This window comes from Lepidochelys kempii, chromosome 15 (assembly GCF_965140265.1).
Source record: "Lepidochelys kempii isolate rLepKem1 chromosome 15, rLepKem1.hap2, whole genome shotgun sequence".
NCBI lineage: Eukaryota > Metazoa > Chordata > Testudines > Cheloniidae > Lepidochelys > Lepidochelys kempii.
In genome coordinates this window covers 16,184,969-16,199,820 of record NC_133270.1, presented here as the reverse complement: position 1 = coordinate 16,199,820, position 14,852 = coordinate 16,184,969, and positions in this window count along the sequence as shown.

Below are 14,852 nucleotides of genomic sequence, written 5' to 3'. Positions count from 1 at the left end.
ACCCTGCTCCCCAGTGTTGTTTTTAAAATGCTTGCATCATGCTGATCCCCAAGGACCTTTGGAATTTGCTCTGCAAGTCAACGATGACTTCAAAGGTTTCCAGGAGGCAGGGATAGGGCTGGATATATTAATTCATAACAAAGGAAATCTCCAGAGTTCCCTCACTGATCTCTCTTCCAACGTGGCTGTCCTCCGGCTTTCACCACATATCAAAGAGCCCCTTCCCTGTCCATGCCCACAGTCAAACTGATACAGGAATCGCCCTAGTCCTTCCCCTCCGGATTTACTCAAGCCAAGAGTATCCCGAACAGTGATACTGCCAAGCAGCCTCAGCAGCTAGACAATGGAGCCGAGGGTCACCGAATCAAACAGGTGGGGATGCTGGAACAATTCACCGAGTGCTACAAGACAGAAGGCGCAAATATTTCTTTGCTAAACACATTCAAGTCTAGTAACAGGTGTGAACCCTTCTCTATTTCATGCCGTCTCAAAACTGCCTGGGAGCTGACACGCAATTCTTTGGGTCCAGCAAATTCTGACCTGTATTTGTTTTAAATCTCTCTTTCTCACACACAGACACAAACACAAACATGCGCACACACCCTGTTTACTCCCTCCTGCCCAGATCTACCCCCCCGCACACACCCCTCTCTTCTGCCCAGATCTACACCCCACACCCCCTCCTGCCCAGATCTAACCCCACACACACCCCACTACCTCCTGCCCAGATCTAACCCCCCACACACCCCACTCCCTCCTGCCCAGATCTAACTCCCCCACCCCCTCCCTGCCCAGATCTAACCCCCCACACACCCCACTCCCTCCTGCCCAGATCTAACTCCCCCACACCCTCCTGCCCAGATCTAACCCCCCACACACATCCTACTCTCTTCTGCCCAGATCTACACCCCCGCCCACAAACACACCCCACTCCGTCCTGCCCAGATCTAACCCCCCCCCACACACCCCACTCCCTCCTGCCCAGATCTAACCCCCCCGCAACACACATCCCACTCCCTTCTGCCCTGATCTACACCCCACACCCCCTCCTGCCCAGATCTAACCTCCCACACACCCCACTCCCTCCTGCCCAGATCTAACTCCCCCACACCCTCCTGCCCAGATCTAACCCCCCACACACACCCCACACCCTCCTGCCCAGATCTAACCCCCACACACACACCCCACTCCGTCCTGCCCAGAACTACCCCCCCGCAACACACATCCCATTCCCTTCTGCCCTGATCTACACCCCCGCCCACACACCGCCCCCCACTCTCTTCTGCCCAGATCTAACCAAATGACCAGTCTAGCCATCAGGGAACAACCCCACAGTTCACCTACAAACAGCAGTACCATAAGAAAGGACTGCTAGCCAAACACTATGCTGTGCTCCCGATGACACAGACATATTTTTGTCCCCTCCCAGGCATGCATTATAATAGATTTACAAATACGATGCAAGTCCTTTAGGGTAGATCCCCAACTGCATGGCTGCTTTCCTATCACCGCTGGGAGGTTGAGCCACAAATGTGGCTTCCCATCACCTTTATGGCGTTTTGGCCAAAGGTGTAACTCAGAGCTGCTACAGTTTTCCTGGAAGTGGTGCCCAGCCACAGTTGTTCCCAAAGAGCTGTTCTGACAGCTGGGGATCACGTAAGTACAGTGGCATCCTAGCCATGTCCTGCTGCCCACCCCCTCCCGCCTTGCCCGCTGGAATGCCATACGTCGGGCCGTAATGGTGGCGTAGTGTAGGGCTGACTGTGCCAGTGGTCTGCCACCTGGTGATTGCCCTAACAGTCAGTGAATCCCCAGGTGGCCAGTTACTCTGGCTTCCAGCTGCTTTGTGCCACTCCAGCGCACTTTGTGTACATTGATCATCTCTCACTCACTATCGCAAAGTCAACTCCCACTTCCAATCGGCCCAGGAGGTCAGTCTCCATTGCCCACCTGTAACCTTTTCAAATATAGTTCCTCTGTGTTTTGTCCCATGCTGCCCCCAGTAAGCACCCGCAAAACCAACTCATTAGCCTCCGACAAATCCCTCCTTACCACTCTCCTCTGCCATGACGCCTACACAAAACCTGAGAATAGTTCAGATCCGAAACTACTGCTCATCATGCTGACCAACATGGCCACATTGTTTCCTTTTGTTCCCCTGTCTGTATCCATCTGTTGTCTCTTGTCTTATACTTACAACCACTGGCTCTTTGGGGCAGGGACTGTCTTTTTGTTCTGCCTTTGTACAGCGCCTAGCCCAATGGGGTCCTGGGCCATGATTAGGGCTCCTGGATACGATGGTGATACAAATAAATATTATTTGTAAGTACAAAGCAGCCAGGAAGTGTGTCAAGGATCTGGCTCTATGCAGGTTCCCACTCAGACACATTGACTTGCTCTCAGGGCTATCTGCTCTCTTTGCTGATGCAGCTTCCCCTTCGATAGACCCATACTCATGGACAGCTGCATTCCCACCGATGGAGCCTCTCTGTCTTGGGAGAGACTCATTCTAACCAGCACTAGAGGCATTCTTGCCACTGCCGCTTTGGGCTGATGCTGGGTACTAGCCACCTCAACTGAATGCCTGTCAGAGAAATGTTATCGGAAAAAATTATTGGTCCACACCAGTGGGGTCATCTAAGGCCTGTCCCTACACCTGCCCGCTCCGTCTTTGGACTGGTACCCAACACTCCCAAGAGATGCCCATTGAAGACCAGTAATCGCCGAGCTATGACTGCGATCCGTGCTCAGGGACACAAACAGGCATGTGAAAACTATTTCTATTTCCCTGGGCAGCCATAGGCTTGCCGAGAACCCTGCACTTTCAAACCCCACTGTGCCTACACAGCTGAACTACCTCCTCAGAGGCACACAAATCACACCCCAGGCCAAATCCCGCTCACCTTACTCAGGAGTTATCCACTCGTGGTACTACTCAAGTAAGCAAGCTAAGCAGGCATTGATCCCTGATTTGAGGCGCAATCCCATTGAACTGTCGGAATCAGCCCTGACAGAAAGTAGGTCTTGTGTCTATTCCCTTCTTTACCAGGCTTGCTGAACTGCTCTCTATTGCATCAGACCTCCAGTTACACTTCACTCCTATTATCCCCCCAGGGGAGACTCCTTTCACTCCCGTGATTTGAAATACATTCTCTTTGTGCCAATGATTGACATAGCTCTCTCCTCCCCTCTGTTTAGTCTTGCATCTCTGCCTCTCTAAAATCCTATTGTGGATGCATTAAAACACATCTCCCGAATGTTTCTTTCATAAACAGATATTGCCAACAAAGATTCATTTAATTCACTGAAGAATTACCAGTGATAAAAATCTCCTGCTTTATCCTTGTGGTGCATCTGGCTCTGCAGTCCAGTCATTTAGATTCCTTCCACTGCTTGATCGCAATCAGCAAATCATCTTCTACAATTAAACTGTTAGATGCCAACACCAACCTGCCTACCCTGCAGCAGGCAGCTGTAGGATAAACTGCTCACATGGAAAGTTTCTCCCCACCCCCTCCCCATTCTCTAGAAGTTGGCTAGCCATATACTGTCCAATCCTTTTATGAAACCGGTTGGCCTCACTGTTACCTTGAAGCAATGAATTCCTCGGAGGTCAGAGCAGATGTACCGTATGCTGCCAGGGCAGTGTAAGGTAGTAGGAAGTCTGCACTGCTGCTCTCCATGCTGTATTTCTGCTGGGGACTGAGATTTTCTAAAGCAGCTTGTGATCTGGGAGGGCCTAAGACCTGGGCTACACCGAAGTTTTGTCGGCACAGCTATGTCTGTTAGGAGTGTGAAAAAATTAAGCACAGCTGTGCTGGCAAAAGTCCTAGTGTAGATACAGTTTTACCAGCCCCCTTTTCTGCCAGTGTAGCTCATTTCCAGTGTAAGTTACACCAGCAAAAAACCTCATTTGCTGCTATCAGTGGCACTAGGAGGGTTTCCTGGGAGAACTGTAACTGGCAGCCCCATGACCCAGGCCTTCCTTGAGATAGCTTTAAGGGGCTCGATTTTCAGAACACCTGCCCCCCTCGGGAGACCAGGCCCTGTTAAGATGTTTGGGCACCCACAAATTTAAACACCCCAAGTCACTTGAAAGTCTTGGCCCTTATTGCTCTGGGGCTGTCAATCTCTCTTCTTTCATGGGCACTGGACAAATGCATGTGTCTGTGGGGGGGAGGGGGTTTAAGCTCTTGACTAAGGGATTTGTCCAAATCCAGTTAGTCCTTGCCTCATAATTTCACAGCTTGGAACCCCTCTCCTCCCTGCCCCCCCCCCAAACCCACTCCAGCCAATCCTTCCCTTTGAGCCATACTAGGCACTGGACTTCCTTGGCAAGCATAGGTACCATATTCCCGAACTGCTTCCCCAGTTGCCTGTCACCCACTCCCCAGGAACAGGCTCATTCCAGGGATCTATTTGCTCAAGAATGGGATGTTTTCATATCTTGGCAATTCTCCCATTTGCTTTCATCACACAGATCCAACGCTGGAGAGCCATGGTTGGCTGAAAAAGTCTTCTGTTGTTGGCAAATTACTGGGCACCTTGCTATGATGAACAGGGGCTTTGAAAACCTAGTCATCCCTTCCCCAGGCTGGAGCAGTAGTGCATGGTGGTCGCGGGGTCATTTGGAGCACATTTTATACCAACTGTAGTAAAATACAGGACACCGTCCTGCAAAATTGCCATAAACGCCTTTTAAATTCGGTGGAAGTTGAAGGGGCTCAGCATCACCCAGGATCAGGCTCTGTTTATTCTACATTTGATCCATCAGCACTGGTGATGGCTGAAAACCCATTAGGTTAAACAAACAAAGTCTCTGTTAAAGGAATTTAGAAGGGTCTGATCCTGCAAGGTGCTGAGTGCCTCCTGGGAGGTGCTGAGCACTTGCAACCCTGCCGATGTCCAGGGGAGTCAGAGCCACTCAGTACCTCTCTGGCTCAGGCCCGCCGTTAGAAAGTCACGGCACTGCAACCCGGAGGCCCTACCCTGCCCTGCCAGGCAGAGAAAAATGAAGCTTCCGCTTTCCTTCTTGTGCTGTGCCTGAAGAAGGCCTCGTCTCATGCCTACATGTGCTGGGCTCCATTCACCACTGCCCTGCAGGCTTGTGTTGCCATGTCCACCGGTGCACAGTGGGTGTAAAATACGGCCAGTCTGCCACCATGCCAGCATTTTCTACCCATTCGCCTCCAGGCCTGCGGAGATCCCCCAGAGCTGTGCCGTCTTTTCTATGGATACGGGTACCTGGGGTCCACAGAGCTGGGAGACTGCTGGGAGCCAGAGCTGGTGCACAGGCCTCTACCAAGATTGCCCTGGTCTCCGGGGGATCCCAGAGGATCTGTCCTCACAGCCTTTTCAACAGAAAGAGATGCAAGCGCCTTTCTCTCCTCCCCAGACAGAATGATATTGGAGAGGGAGGTGGAAGAGATCTGGTGAACATTCCCTCCCTCAGTTTTGGGTTTCTCTGTGGGGGATGAACTGGGCCAACGTGTGGGCAGCAATTGAAGAACAGACCCCTTCAGGCCTGTCTACGGTGTATTTACCAGCTAGTGAAGTGTGGATGTGGGTACAAGACCAACACGTGCTGTCAGGATGGTTATTAAACATTGTGAGTCAAGGTGCTGCTTTGATTCAAATCTCTCCCCAATTGCTGTAGGTTTGTTTTCACATTTCCCTTCAGTCGCTCACATCTCTGGGGCTACCGGGGGGCTGTCAGCACCTACAGCCATTTCTTTACGGATTCCAGTTTACTTAAGGAAGACGCAACCCTGGCTTCCCATGGCTGAGAGGGCAGGAGATTACCGCCCACACACACAATAAAAGGGCTCCTCAGAGAGTCGTCCAGCTCTGACCAATGGACCAATGTTTCTCTCCCCAAGAAAAATAAAAGCAGTTGGCAAGTTGTTCCTTGTTTTTACTGGTGTGCTGAGTGAACCCAAGATCCGGCTGTGATAAGTGGATGCAGACGGATGTGATTAAAACAGGTAAGTTCATGACAAGGCTTGAAGTTTACTGTTCATGGTCAGGGAATCCAGTGATTTATTCCAGGCTCATCGCCCTGGCTTTCCAGGCACTCGCTGGAGATCTAACACATGAAGCCTGTCCACTTTTAAATACTCATCTCCATGCTGCTAATTAGTGGCTACATCTGAAGAAAGAAATGACAATACCAATTAACAACAACACTACAGTCGCTCACATTTATAGACCATCTTTTATCTCATATTTAGCATTCTGTGGCCCATATTATGTTCTCCTTGTTCCTCTGAGGAGCCCTAGAGAGAGGGGTTTGTGGAGCTGTAGCCCCAGAGCAGTAATGCAGACATAGCACAATGCTGAAGGGGCATAAGGAGGCATGCACCAAACAGTGCTATTGGTACTTGTAACAGTGTATTGTGTACTTCCCCCAGACCTGCCCTAGGGCACTAGCAGGAATGCGAGGAGCTGGGCCAGGCTCTGGTCACACCTTATCCTAGCTGGCCATGTTCTCATGGAGCACTGCAGAGGTCCCAGATTGTGCCACTCGTGATGTACGGAATTACAGTCCTCTTTCAAAGAGGGCATTTATTAAACAAAACAACTACAGCTACAAACTAACAAAACAGACTTCCACACAGCTTGAATTCCAGCTTTGGCCCCCTTGTTTACCAGATATCACACCCTGTCCAGAACTCTACAGCACGCAGAGACATCTAGTGGCTGAATAACATATTGTAAGTAAACACATCATTCATTACCAATTCCGAATGACTTCGGTGGACTTTAGATCAGGCTCTCAGAGTGTCAGGGTGAGTATTCTGCCTAGTGTAGTGGGGGTTGCTCATGAGTGCTGGACTGCACATGCTGGCCAGTTATTGTGAGATTGCTCCCAAGTGCTGGGATGAACTTGCTGATTTGTTATTGTAGGGTTGCTGGTAGGGATTTTTTAAAATAGAAAAATGTACATTGTAAATCTTGTTTCAGGTCCCTTGCCATGTTGTACTGGTTCACACGCCACCTAATTTATTTCCGTCAGAACCTGAATGCAGTTAACTAGGAAAATAATGTAAAAAGCACAGAGCAATTGTAAGAGTATCTCTACTGCGGAACGATTTGGCAGCCACAGACAGACGGTGCGCCATATCCTTTTCCTGGTGCAAACCCCTTGACCCCATGCGCCTGTATCAAAGCATAACTGAGAGGATAACTGGATCCATTACTTTAAAGTTTAAAAACCTGAGCATTTCTAATCTCCCCAGTGCAAATGAGAAAAGGTACATGTGGCTAGAACACATGTTTCTTCTCAGGCATTCGAGTACTCCGCAGCCCGTCCTCCAGAGCAGCTCTCGTAGGAGAGCAAGCTGGGGGGAAGGCCAAGGGGCACGCTGGGGTGTGGCAGGTCTGCTAGAGAAAAGGAGATGCTGCAGTACGGCTCTTTGAGAAGTGGGCGAGGTCGCGAGGGGCCACACCGTGGGTGGCCCTTGCCCAGTCCCCTGCTTTGCTCAGCTTCTCAGGATGTGTTGTAAAAGTTGTTCTCCTTTTTAGGGCTTGGGATGAGAGACACCAGGGGACGTTCCATTACCCCTGAGGGGGGTTCCCTTTTCTAGCCAGGGTGTTAAAGGCCCAACCAGGCGACTGACTTAACTCTCAGCCTTTGCTGACATGCTCCTGTTTGTGAAAGGGCCTCCAGGTCCTGTAAGCTCTGAAAATGTCATTTCCTTTCAAGACAGTGTTGGCAAATAACAGAGCATATGGGAAATATATGGTATGCACCATCAGAGGTATAACTTTTTAGCAAAAGTAAGTATGGTCTAGTGGTTAAAGCAGGGATCTAGGAGTCAGGACTTCTGCTGCTGACTTATCTGTGAGTAAATCCTTTAACTGCTGTGTGCCTCAGTTTCCCCAAACTGCAAATGGGGTAGTGGTATTTACATGACTCACTGGGGCATCATGGGGCCCAATTACTGTTTGTCCAATTTCGAGATCTCTGGGTGAGAGGTACCATAGAAGCACAGTGTATTTTTAAAACCTCAGTTCTCTCTTTGCCAATCCTAGTCCACTCTAAGGAGAAGCTGCTGTTGCAGTGACAGCAGGGGATGAGCTGGTTTGGACAAGTCAGAGAATGCAGATTTTGATGGAAGATTTCAATGAAACATGAAGACAATGAGAATGTGGGGATAGGGGCACAGACAAGGGAGCCAGTACCCTCCACTCCCAAGGAAACAAATAGGACAAGCTGAACATTGCACTAAACCATCAAGAAACTCATTCTGTTTTTCAGCAACAAAACAAACAACTCCAAGAAAGCACAGCAGAATACACTTGTTTGAGTAGATGCCACAGATCCTGCTCTCCCCTGGAAGGTGAAACCTTGCTGGGATGCAGCAGCCCAAAGCTGCTACAGGGAGAATAATTTGCGCCTCCCACTTCCCCACGGACCCTGGAATATCTCGGGCCAGCATCTCAGTGGGTGCCGACGGTCGTCACTCTAGTGAAGTCAATGGATTTATATGAGCTCAGAATCTGCCCCCAACCTTCCAATTCCATTTGCGCACTGAAAACCTGGCTGGTTTTGCTTTTAACTTTAAATGCCGGGTTTGGATTTTCAGATGTGCCTGGCTCCCATTTCCCCAACAAGGTAAGAGCCAGATTTTCAGAAGTGCATTCGCAGCCAGGGCCTGAATATTCACAACGCCAGGAGAAGGCAGGCTCATATCACAAGCAAGTGATCATCAGGCCCTCACCACGCAGAGCTCTTTTGAAAAATCGGGCTTCTAATTTTGGTGCCTGAATGGGAGCTGAGCTCTTTTGAGAGTCTAGAATGAAATCCTGGCTTCACTGAAATCAATTTCAATTTCAAAACTCCCATTGACTTTAACAGGGCCTCAAATGCTGATGGCCTTGGGGACGGAGGCCTCTGGTGGGGTCAAAGACCATGTCCATCACAGGCATCAGCAGTAAAACCAGCCTCACACTGCCTCTCCAATGAGCCATCACCCTCTTCCTGAGAGACCATGCACACTAATTCTCCATGCAAATGCCTTTTTGCTGAGATAGCCAACAAGGGCTTCTGTTGTGATGGAGGTCTTGCCATCCGTATCAAGGGAAAGGAACCAGGGTGACAGGTTACTGGTCCTACATCACTGTCTGTCTTAGTGCATTTTGTGAGGTGATTTCAAACGCACTGGTAGGGCTTGGTGCTCAGGTAACGAGCGCTGACATGTCCCTCCACTTGTTCATTCACACATGGGAGAGGGGGGGAAGCTTTAAAGAAACGTTCTTCCTGATTTTATAGTATCAACTGACAATTGGGGCCACAAACTGGTGTGGTCCAGTTAAGGCAGAGCAGAAATGAGATTTTGTTAATGTGTTAACTTTAATGGAAGCTTAATGCCTTAATTAAAGTGAGGAGGGCTTAGTTAAGGTTTGAGCAAAAATTTAATACTTTAATGGGACTAAAGACTTTAATTCATTGTTGGACTGCAAAAAACTAGCGCTCTTTTGCTGTGTCTGACACAGAGAGAGTGCGAGAGCTAATTATAAAAGAATCTGAAAGTATCAGGTTCTAAAACCAAACCATACCGTGTGCAAGAGGGAATGTGAACATGTCACCTGCCCAAAGCTCTAAGACAGACTACTGGTGTTAGTGTAGCTTGAGAGCTTCAGATTAAACAGAAAAACTTCCCCGCTACAATAATCTCTTTCTAAAAAATGTCCTTTGTGTTACTAACACCACCTCGTTTATTACAACGGAAATAACGTTACAAATAATTTCCCCAGTACTTAGGGCCAGGTTTTCAAAGGAGCTCTGGGCCCAGCACCTCCCATTTTCATCAGGCAGGATGTTTTCTTAGTTTTTTGCATTGCACTCCGCTAGCGACTACAGAAACAGGCTAGTCAATTTCCCTTTCTGGTTCTGTCGCAGTAGCATGATCATGTAAAATTTGGGTCATAAATATATAAGAGAAACACATTCCCATCCACAATTTTGCTAAATAAACAAATAACTCCAAATTCACTGGTCTTTCAGGGAATTAGTATCCTAGTTTGTTAAAAAGGCAAACAGTGTGGATTATGTCAGAGCTTAGTTGAATAAACTGATCCCAACTCTTTCAGGCAAGTGAAACTGTTAATCAGTACAAGATCATTTAATTTACCATTTTACAATAAAGTATCATTGCTCTTTACATTTACATTATAAAGCACTTTCACCTGTAGGTGTCAAAGGTCTCTACAAAGGTGGATAAGTATTATTTCAATGTTGCCATTGGGGAAACCGAGGCACAGTGAAATTAAACAACATGCTAAAGGTCACACAGTGACCTTGCACAATTTTTGACCATCCTGCCCTAAAAGGCAGAGTCCAGCTGTTCTCCTGTGAAAGGGATTGGAACTTAAAAAGAGCCTTCGATTTAGAAAAGACTGTCATTCTCTTGGGTGTAACCTGATACAATGTACAGCTTGGTGATTTGGTTCAACTGTCAACTCCTCAAACAGAAATCTGTCCAACCTATGCGGAAAGGACGCATATGTCTTCTATAATGAGACTGTATGTCATTTTTAATGTGTGTGTGGACTGTATTATATGAAAAGACCTACTCCTTCCTACCCTGTACCTATCAGTTTATCTCTATATAGATTCCTACAAGCCTAATATGTAAAATACATTACAGTTATATAGGGCCAGAGGCTCATGTATTTTCAAGGAGCTGATAACACAAGCTGAGATGAATGCATGCAAGGGTGTTACAAAGCTCGACACTGTGTTCCTCTGAGCCTGAGGCTGCTGTTGGCAAAGGCAGCTTCTTTGCATTAATTAGAGCAACTTCAGCAATGCTTTAACCCAGAGTAATTGCTAATAGCTCCAAGAGGCTGAAACCACAGTCGGGAATTAGGAGGGCATAGAGGAGGACCAGCCACACCCTCTTTCTTCAGAGGATCCCCCGACACTGGGGTGATCCTGGTGAGGCTGGATGCACTGTTTTCATGGCCAGAATACGCTGGTAGCATGCTGCAAAGACTCCATGTTTGTATACGACACAGAATTTTGATCTGTAGGGGGATTTTTAACCTGATTCAGAAAGCCAAAGGTTCCTTTTAGCTGACCCCACTCCTCAGTGCATCACATGGCTGTGCCAGGGAAGACCCTCCCCACCTATTCACCAGTCACACCTACATGGCTCTTGTAGCTGATTGCAGGCCCCAGCAGTGGTGGCCTGTGGAGGTGGTGGGTTGTATCAGACACTAGCGGTAATTATTCCACTTTGATTCTTGCTTGTCTCTGGCCCATGAAATCAAGGCCACGCTTCGGGTGGGGGGAGGAGGAAATGGGAGGGAGAATGCTCCCATCTTCAGGGATGGGAGCTGGGCCCAGACTGCCTTAACTGGTTCCACAGAGCTGTTGCTTTCTGAAGCAAGCATGCCAGAACAATGTCATCTCAATACCGCAGGCTAATCTGGGTGAAACTGAGCGTGACGGACTTCATGCATGACAGCCAGGAAGCCAAGCATGGGAGGTCAGCATTGGCCTAGGCTGTAGCTTTCCAGCAGCTGGCTTAGAGAAAGGAGGCATGCAGGCTGTGTGAGCTACCCCAGAAAACCCAATCATCTTTGCCTTCTACCTCCACAGAACCTGTGCATCTGCTTTGGGAACGCAGAGGGGACCTGATCCCTAACCCTGCTGGCCCAACAGCCCTTGGCTGGAGTTCTAGGATCCCATCTCCTGACCGAGGTGAACGGCTGCTGTTTTTTCAAACCTGCTGTCATTAACAAATGAGGCACGGGGCTTGATTAATTCCACAGGTTTCTTCCATTAGGAGCCACTACATCATTGCTGCACGAGAGCCTTCCTCCCCTCAGAGCTGACCTTCCTCCCACTGCATGGCCATTTCCCTTGGCTGTGGAAGTTATTACAGACTGGTTATTTGAAAGACCTGGAAACCAGGGCAGCCGCTGCTTCCTTTCATCTCCGGCTCTGCTGCTCCTCACTCCTTGGCAGTTTGGAAGGATGGTGGAAGTAATTAATGGTTCGGGAAGGGTGGAGGAGGCGCTCCTGAGAGGAGAGTCAAAAATTCCTCTTGACAATGACCACATGTCTGAGGCTTGGCTACCAGTTCACCTGACAGCAATAAGGGCTAATAGCCATTAGTCACCACCGCAGACACACTGCATGCATTTTTGTGATTTCTTTTTCTTTCCTTCTCCCTGTGTCAGCCATCCTGGCGCTTTCAGACAGCTTCTTTTGTCATCTTGCCGGGAGGAGAGAGGGGAGCTCATGGCTCAGAGACCTTGGCCAGCGTCCTTGGTGGAAGGGGATAAAAATGAACTTCAAGGGGGAAAAAAATACTTGTGATACAAACCCCACCCCCTCACATTAACCAGGGACCAAGCAAAAGAACAGGAACAGTGACTGCTGGGGGGAGCTGGCAGACTCTTATCAACTGAGCCCACGTGACACTGCCCAGCTAATCACAAAGGAGGAGCCAGATGATGATTGTACAGGGAAAAGATCCCACTGGAACAAAAGACAGGCCCGAACGAGAATGTTCTGCTCTGGCTGCATCCAAGTGTGAGGCTATTTGGATCCAGGGTTTCAGTTCAGGCCTATCTGGAATTGACATATGTGCCATGGCTTGGGGAAAAAAATTTCACTAATTCATATCGCTATTCCTACAATATTTAATAAGTGCATGGCAGCCAGGATGGTCAGGAGGGAAGTCCCAGGTGAGTATCATTATCCCCAGGTTACAGATGGGAAAATGTAGGCACAAACAGGTTATGACCAAAAGACCCACAAATTTGGGGTCCACTAACTTCTGGGTGCACAACTAGACCCCGCTCAGGCCTGTTTGGCATTATTAAGTGCTGAGCACCCATGTTTACCATTGACCTGTAACAGTAAGACTCTGGCTATCACAAGCTGAGGAATCCAAAAACGGAGGCTCCAAAACTAAGGAGGAATTTCTGACCCAAAGTTTCTAGCCCAAGCAGGTCATTGCTAGAGCCAGGCCACAATCCAGATCTCCTGATTCCTGCCCCATTGTCCTATCCTTTGGAGACAGGCCAAAGCAACAAAATGGGCGTGTTGCTCAGAATGCTGTCCCCCCATCCCATCCACCCCCGACACACACTCATATACCTCTAGATCTGGGCTTTCCGTTGAGGCCCATCTGGAATTAACAGTAAATTAGCCACTTTCTAAGGTTAAAGCTGCCAACAGAAAATGGTTATGTACTGAAACAAACCGCTATAAAGAATCAGGGTCTCTCTCGCATGAGACCCTTGTCCTGAGCAGGAGAGCTGTGCCGAGAGAGGCGATTCTGTTTCATGGAGAATTTTGATATTTCAAAATTTGGCTCCATTCCCGTTTGGAATGAAACCCACAAATTTAGAAATTCAGTGAGAAATGGAGCCCTGGTTCTGGGGCAAATGGCCCCAGAGCGAAGGCCTCCCACTCGCCATCAGCCTAACCAGAAGGCAACCGTCAAAGTCTTCTCCAGGCTGCCCTGTGTCTGTCTGAGGTGCTTGACGGTCCTCATTAGCACAATGTCTGAGCGTCTCACAATCGTTAATGCACTTCTCCTCCCAAAATCCCTGTGAGGTGGGCACTGCTATGATCCCTGTTTTACAGATGGGGATCTGAGGCACACAGAGACCAAGTAACTGCCCAAGGTCACACAGGAAATCTGTGGTTGAGCAGAGACTTGAACCCATGGCTCTCTCAACTAGGGCCTTGATCACTGTACCATCCATCCCTCTGTAGATGGCTGTTTAAAACAGAAGTCTATCAGTTCCGTTTCAGAGAAGACCGTGTACTTTGTAAGATTGCCAGGCCTTCCTGTACGATCCATGATGGCCCCTGTGTGCTTTCGAAGACATAAGGTAGAGATCTCCATGCTAAAGCCATGCTTTATCTTCTCACAGGAGCAGCGTCATCTTGCACCTCCCAGCCACAGTACGTGATTTGGCTAGAAAGAAAAGGGTTGCTTTATTTCTAGAGGCGTTTTCCGATGTGTCTGACTTAGACATCAGTCACTGTAAGTAATTGTTGTGTTACTGACAGAAGAGCCAATCCTTCCCTGGGCTGAGTGGCCATCCTGTTTTTAAAGGGAACTGCACTCTCTGAGGGAAGCAGCGACAGGCTTGATTGGCATTCAGTTGCCATGCAGAAGTTAAACCAGATGAGCTGTGTCAGCCGGTGGAAGGCAAATGCATGGTAGCCGCTCTGAAAGCCTATCTTCCCCTAAATTTGTCACTGACTGCATTGTTATCTGCAAGGGGGCAGAATGTAATCAGAAACACATTTCTGAGTGAAGGACTGACCTTTGCAGAATCACCAGGAATGTCTGAAGTCGTACAGCTGTGCAAGTGCTCTGCTTGCTCAGCCAGGCGGAGCTGCGCCCGGGGCTCTGAACGTGCACATGGTGCCGAGCAGCATTTCTGGCCACCTGAAATCTGTGCCCTGTAATTGGAAATAAAGTTTCTGGGATCAGCGGGAGCTGCTGGGTCCTCAGCTGTTTGAAAGTCTGGTCGCTTCATAGATTCAGAGAGTTTCATAAGGCCAAAAGGGAGCTTTAGATCAACTAGTCTGACCTCCTGTATAGCACAGACCATTACATTTCACCTAGTTACCCCTGTATCAAGCCCAATAACTTGTGTTTGGCTAGAGCAGATCTTCCAGAAAGGCATCCTGTCTGGACATAAAGACATCAAGAGATGGAAAATCCACAGCTTCCCTTGGTAGTTTGCTCCAGTGATTAATCACCCTCACTGTTAAAAATGTTTGCCCAGTTTCTAATTTGAGTTTGTCTGGCTTCAGCTGCCAGCTATTGGTTCTTGTTATGCCGTTCTCTGCTAGATTAAAGAGCTCCTTA